This window comes from Rana temporaria, chromosome 8 (genome assembly GCF_905171775.1).
Source record: "Rana temporaria chromosome 8, aRanTem1.1, whole genome shotgun sequence".
Lineage (NCBI taxonomy): Eukaryota > Metazoa > Chordata > Amphibia > Anura > Ranidae > Rana > Rana temporaria.
Genome location: NC_053496.1, coordinates 11,525,589 through 11,533,088, shown reverse-complemented (window position 1 = coordinate 11,533,088; position 7,500 = coordinate 11,525,589). Strand labels below are relative to the sequence as shown.

The following is a 7,500-nucleotide window of genomic DNA, read 5'->3' as shown; positions in this document are numbered from 1 at the left end:
TCTTCAGTAGGGACAAGGAAGCTGGTCAGAGTTGATGGGAAAATGGATGGAGCCAAATACAGGACAATCTTAGAAGAAAACCTGTTAGAGTCTGAAAAAGACCTGAGACTGGGGGGGGGGGTTCACCTTCCAGCAGGACAACAACCCTAAACATACAGCCAGAGCTACAATGGAATGGTTTAGATCAGGGATCTCCAAAACTTTCTATACAAAGGGCCAGTTTACTGTCCTTCAAACTTTAGGGGGCCAGACTGGGGCCATCAGGAGTAGAAAATGTTGCAGCATCAGTTGGAGTAAACAATGCCAATGTCTTTGACGTCAATGAGGGAAATTGTTCCCCATTGTTTGTGTCATTAGTAGGAATCCGTGGGGGTGCATCTAAAGTGGGCGCAGGAGCGCCGCCCCCTCTCTCCTGCACCCGTCACTCAATACGTAGAGTCATGCATTGCATGAATCCATGTATTGTCGCCGCTGACGCCCACTATTTAGGTGGCCGGCCCCCTGTTGAGCGCCGGCCATATGAATAACAGCGGTGGGTGTGTTTTGGACGTGTCTATCACAGCCAGCAGCTCTGATAGGCTACCCGATTACAGCCTGTGGGCTGTAATCGGCTTCTAAATGGTTAACCAGAGGACGCAGGGGGTGTGCGTTCCCTGGTTAACACTGACGCGCGTCTCAGCCAATCAGGTTCACCAGGTCAGCTGATTGGCTGAAGCGGCATTGAGGGCAGGAGAAGACATTAAGGGAGCGTGGAGGAGGATGGCTGACCCAAGAAAGGCAAGTGGCGGGGGGGGTAAACTGGCGGCAATTGACGGGGCAATCTGGCGGCAATTGACGGGGCAATCTGGCGGCAATTGACGGGGCAATCTGGCGGCAATTGACGGGGCAATCTGGCGGCAATTGAATGGGCACAGTGGCTGCGTTTGATGGGGCACAGTGGCTGCGTTTGATGGGGCACAGTGGCTGCGTTTGATGGGGCACAGTGGCCGCGTTTGATGGGGCACAGTGGCCGCGTTTGATGGGGCACAGTGGCCGCGTTTGATGGGGCACAGTGGCCGCGTTTGATGGGGCACAGTGGCTGCGTTTGATGGGGCACAGTGGCTGCGTTTGATGGGGCACAGTGGCCGCGTTTGATGGGGCACAGTGGCCGCGTTTGATGGGGCACAGTGGCCGCGTTTGATGGGGCACAGTGGCCGCGTTTGATGGGGCACAGTGGCCGCGTTTGATGGGGCACAGTGGCCGCGTTTGATGGGGCACAGTGGCCGCGTTTGATGGGGCACAGTGGCCGCGTTTGATGGGGCACAGTGGCCGCGTTTGATGGGGCACAGTGGCCGCGTTTGATGGGGCACAGTGGCCGCATTTGATGGGCACAGTGGCCGCATTTGATGGGCACAGTGGCTACGTTTGATGGGCACAGCGGCTACGTTTGATGGACACAGTGGTGACAATTGATGGCACAGTGAGGCTGCAATTGATGGTTTTTTTTTTGTTTGTTTGTGCCCCCCCCCCCAAAAGTTTTGCGCACCAGCCGCCACTGGTAGGAATTGTGCCCCATTCTGGTGTCATTAGGAGGAATGGTGCCCCATCGTTTGTGTCATTGGGAGGAACTTTGGTTGGCGTCAATGAATGAAATACTGCCCAGAGGGCTGGATAAAAGCCAATAAAGGGCCACAGTTTGGAGACCACTGGTTTAGATCAAAGCATATTCATGTGTTAGAATGACCCAGCCAAAGTCCAGACCTAAATCACATTGAAAATCTGTGGCAAGACTTGAAAATTGCTGATCACAGACGCTCTCCATCCGATCTGACAGAGCTTGAGATATTTTACAAAGAAGAATGGGCAGAAATGTCCCTCTCTAGGGGCCAGATCCACAAAAGGGATACAACGGCGTATCTGCTGATACGCCGTCGTATCTCTGTTTCTAACTATGCGGCTGATTCATAGAATCAGTTACGCATAGCTAGTCCTAAGATACGACAGGTGTAATGGACTTACACTGTCGGATCTTAGGATGCAGTACCGCGGCCGCCGCTGGGGGCATTTCTCGTCGTAATCCAGCGTCGGGTATGCAAATTAGCACTCACGGAGATCCACAAAGCTTTTTCCCTTCGTGAAGTCGCCGTAAGTGTTAGTTTGCCGTCGCAAAGATAGGGCACCTTTTACAAAGTGTAAAGTTAGTACACCATGTAAAAGTATACCCGTCTTTCCCGCGTCGCTGTCAAATTTTTTTTTGAAAAAAATTTTTTCCCGCCGCATCTCTTTTTTACACGTCGCGATTCACAAAACCTCGGCGCAACGTAACTTCGCGCAAAGCACGTCGGGAAAATAGCGTCGGGAGCATGCGCAGTATGTCCGGTGCGGGAGCGCGCCTAATTTAAATGGGACTCGCCCCATTTGAATTGGCCCGCCTTGCGCCGGACTGATTTAGGATACACCGCCGCAAATTTCCAGGTAAGTGCTTTGTGGATCGGGCACTAACTTGGGCAATTTGCGGCGGTGTAACTTAAATCACAAAAGTTACGTTGCGCCCGCTGGTTGTGGATCTGGCCCTAGATGTGCAAAGCTAGTAGAGACACCCCCAAAAAGACGTGTAGAGAAAGGGGGTTCTACAAAGTATTGACTCCGGGGGGCTGAATACAAATGCCCCCCCCCCACACTTTTCATGTATTTGTAAAAAATTCTGAAAACCATTGATCATTTTCCTTCCACTTCACAATTATGCGCCACTTTGTGTTGGTCCATCACATAAAATCCCAATAAAATCCATTTATGTTTTTGGCTGTAACATGACAAAATGTGGAGAATTTCAAGGGGTATGAATACTTTTTCCAAGCCATTGTATAAAGTCTAGCAGAACTGGGCTCAGTGAATGCAACTACAAAACACCAGCAATCTCCCCCCCCCCCCCCCACAGGATTGAAGATAATGAGTTTCCTCCACCAAAACATGTGCTTCAGACGAGCTCCGAAAATCTCCATGACGGGCAGATTAGATTTAATGAATTGTCTGGCGGGGGTTTGGTGGCCTTTGATGTCTCCTCCAGGATCTGATCCGGCTTACAGTTTTCAGCACAACATTGGACACAATCACGTCTAATGATCTGAGGTCATTACCAGAAGACTTGAATCGTTTTGCAGCTTCAGAACTTCGGCAGGTGCTTGGGGGAGGGGGGGTGTCCTGGAACTCGGCATCTGGGATTTCAGAGACACGGATGACCCTGGAGGCAGCTGTGATCATCACAAGTGTGCCGTGAGAGCGCCAACACCTGGTACCCTGGGAATCCGGACTCATTACAGAGGAGTCAATGCCAGGCCTGGGAGATGTGCTCAGCATTACCTAATTCACCAATCGACGGCCTCCAACTTTCCTCTACATGTACATAGATCCGGCGCCGCCATCAGGGGGGGGTACAGCCCATACAGGTGCAAGGGGCCCGGGAGTCCTGAGATTACAGAGGGGCCGGGCTCCTCAGGACTCCGGGCCCCTTACAAGTTGGCAACCCCCCGTTCTTTTCCGCCCCCTACACTAGTCCCAACTCCCGCTGGGGTTGCCCGCTGCAATGGCTCCTGACTCCCAGCCAATGTTGTAGCATGCAGGGGCAGCTTATCACACTGCCCTCCCTGTCCCTCAGACTACTGTCCAAAGGTGTCTCTCTGTTGCTCCTTCATCCAGAGTGAGGGCACGCCAATACAAGAGGTACGTAACTGACCAGAACACCAGGGGAAAACAGAAAATAAAAAAGCCCCAAAAAAAAAAGAAAACAAATGCAGCCACCACATCCAAGTACTGGTAGGCTGTACATTGTATTCCTCTCCATTCACAGCGGATTCGATGGGTTGGTCAATGGGTAGACCCTGGGGCAGGGCTCGACAAATCCCGGTCGCCAGGGCGACTAGAAATAGCCTCCTGGCGACTTGGCTTGGAAGGTGGGCAAAAAAAAAAAAAATGTTTTTTGTGAAGTCCCCAGCTCTTCCTTGTGTGAGCTGGCGCCATCTGGTGGTGGCCGTTGGTATTACAAGTTAAGCATTACAAGTTAAACAGCAATTCTAATGTAATTTTTCACTATTTTCACTGCCATCTTCTTCCCTCTAATTAGAACCCCCAAACATTATATATATATTTTTTATCCTAACACCCTAGAGAATAAAATGGCGATCGTTGCAATACTTTCTGTCACGCCGTATTTGCGCAGCGGTCTTACAAGCGCACCTTTTTGGGAAAAAATTACACTTTTTTTTAATTAAAAAATAAGACAACAGTAAAGTTATCCCCATTTTTTTTAATATTACGAAAGATAATGTTTCGCCGAGTAAATTCATACCCAACATGTCACGCTTCAAAATTGCGTCCGCTCGTGGAATGCCGACAAACTTTTACCCTAAAATCTCCATAGGCGACGTTTAAAAAAAATCTACAGATTGCATGTTTTGAGTTACAGAGGAGGACTAGGGCTAGAATTATTGCTCTCGCTCTACCAATCGCGGTGATACCTCTCATGTGTGGTTTGAACACCGTTTACATATGCGGGCGCTGCTCACGTATGCGTTCGCTTCTGCGCGCAAGCTTGTCGGGACGGGGCGCGTTTTCTGGCTCCTAACTTTTTAGCTGGCTCCTAGATTCCAAGCAAATTTGTCAAACCCTGCGCTACGCCGCCGCAACTTATGGAGCAAGAGCTTTGTGAATACTGCACTTGCTCCTGTAAGTTGCGGCGGCGTAGTGTAAATACGATACGCTGCGCCGCCGTAACTATGCGCGCCCCTACCTGAATCTAGCCCAAGGACTCCTCTGAATCTTTCTCCACTGTAAAGCCCGGAACACACACGTGCCAAAAGTCAGCGAGTGCGGCGGGGACAGGCTGACTTTTATATAATAATACGTGAGAAGTTCTGTCTGTTCAGTTTCTGTAAACGGTCTTACAGGAAAAACCAGCATTTTACCAGCACTTCAATCCATGGGCTGAACAAGAACAATAAAAAAACAAAAACACCCCCGCACACCTCAACATGTACAGCCAGCGCAATCCAAGGAAGCGAGATCTGCCGCTTACCATCCCTCCCCCCAGGCTGAATGAATCTGGACGCACTCCGCAGGGTTCCAAATGTTCTCCGCTGATCAGCTCAAGTGTGACAAACCACAAATCATCTGAGAGGAGCTGCAAGTCATCATCAGGATCACAGCAGCTCATCTCCGTGTCATAAATGGAAAATCTGACCGTCTTTACGCTCCAACGGGCAATTGCTGTCGGATTTTCCGCGGACAAATGTTGGATAGCGTGCTTTAAAAATTGTCCGCCAAAAAATGTGCGTTATCAGATTATCCGATCGCGTGTCTGGCAAAGTACAAACACGCATTGTTTGGAAGCAATGCTCACCATAAACACGACATTAGCAGAAGTTGCCCAAAGGGTGGCGCTAAAGAGCTGAAAAAACAAGTCGTTTTGTGTTTGTTGGCCGACAATTCTTTGCCGTTTGTATGCAAGGCTAGTTTCCTGACCAACGCCCGTCAGACAAAAGTCCTACACTTTTAGGTAGATTCAGGTTCCTATGCCTAACTTTGCGGCGGCGTAGCTTAAGGCATTTAAGCTACGCCGCCGTAAGTTAGCTAGGCAAGTACATGATTCACAATGTACTTACCTGCTAAGTTATGGCGGCGTAGCCTAAATCGGCGGGCGTAAGGGCGCCTAATTCAAATGTGTTTGAGGGGGGCGTGTTGTATGTTAATGGGGCTTGACCTTACGTTTTTTGCGAAACTGCGCATGCGCCGGGACGTAAACGACGTAAATCCCGATTCACGGATGACTTACGCAAACAACATAAAAAATTCGAATTTCGATGCAGGAACGGCGGCCATACTTGACATTACTATTCCAATAGGGCCTAGCTCTAACTTTACGCGGCCTCTTACGTAAACGGCGTAAAAGTACTGCGTCGGCCGGGCGTACGTTCGTGAATCGGCGTATCTACTCATTTACATATTCTACGCCGACCGCAATGGAAGCGCCACCTAGCGGCCATCCAAAATATTGCAATCTAAGATAGGACGGCGCAATCCGTCGTATCTTAGATATGTTTAAGCGTATCTCTGTTTGAGCATACGCTTAAACATAAGTAGATTCTGCATAGATTCTGAGTTAGGTCAGCTTATCTACTGATAAGCCGGCCTAACTCTTACTGAATCTACCTATTTGTCCGCAGAAAATCCGATTGTGTGTATGAGGCTTAAAGGGGTTGTAAATGTACAATTTTTTTCCCCTAAATAGCTTCCTTCACCTTTGCCACATTTCAAGGAACATGCTGCTGTTCTGCCCCCACCACTTCAAGGGACAACCCACCCAAGGTCACTTCACAGGACATGAAGGTTCGATGGCAACAGGGGTGACCACAAGATAACATCCACCGCTTAGCCAGAACATCTACCCGAGCCCCCCTCCTCCAGCACCCCTCCCTCCTGCGGCATCTACGCCCCCCCCCCCTCCAGCACCCCTCCCTCCTGCGGCATCTACGCCCCTACCTCCAGCACCCCTCCCTCCTGCTGCATCTACGCCCCCCCCCCCTCCAGCTGCATCTACCCCCCCCCCAGCACCCCTCCCTCCTGCTGCATCTATGCCCCCCCCCCTCCAGCACGCCTCCCTGCTTCTGCATCTACCCCCCCCCAGCACCCCTCCCTCCTGCTGCATCTACCCCCCCCCCAGCACCCCTCCCTCCTGCTGCATCTACCCCCCCCCAGCACCATCTACCCCCCCAGCACCCCTCCCTCCTGCTGCATCTACCCCCCCAGCACCCCTCCCTCCTTCTGCATCTACCCCCCCCCCAGCACCCCTCCCTCCTTCTGCATCTACCCCCCCCCCCAGCACCCCTCCCTCCTGCTGCATCTACCCCCCCCCCCCAGCACCCCTCCCTCCTGCTGCATCTACCCCCCCCCCCCAGCACCCCTCCCTCCTGCATCTACCCCCCCCAGCACCCCTTCCTCCTGCTGCATCTACGCCCCCCCCCCCCCCCTCCTATAGAGGAGGCTTCAGAGGGGAGAATGCTGAGTTTAGACCTCTACAAGGTTTTTTTTTGCTGTGTGTTGCCCATACCTGCATCTACCCCCCCAGCACCCCTCCCTCCTGCATCTACCCCCCCCAGCACCCCTCCCTCCTGCATCTACCCCCCCAGCACCCCTCCCTCCTGCATCTACCCCCCCAAGCACCCCCCCTCCTGCATCTACACCCCCCCTCCTGCGCTGCATCTACCCCCCTCCCTCCTGCTGCATCCTCCCCCCAGCACCCCTCCTTCCTGCTGCATCTGTCCCTACCCCCCAGCACCCCTCCCCCCTGCTGCATCTTCCCCCACCACCCTTCTGCTGCATCTTCCCCCACCACCACTCCATCCTGCTGCATCTGCCCCCCCCCAGCACCACTCCCTCCTGCTGCATCTGCCCCCCCATCCTGCATCCACTTTGTTATAAATACACATCACACCATCCAAGGACCTCCTCTCCAAATATTGGCAGCTG

General features: G+C 52.1%; 1 protein-coding gene across 1 annotated transcript in view; it reads right to left on the bottom strand.

Annotated features, from left to right (window-relative positions):
• The window catches only part of ENTPD7 (ectonucleoside triphosphate diphosphohydrolase 7), a gene marked incomplete in the record, with an annotated part of 38,213 nt that overhangs the window by 22,229 nt on the left and 8,484 nt on the right, over positions 1-7,500 (bottom strand).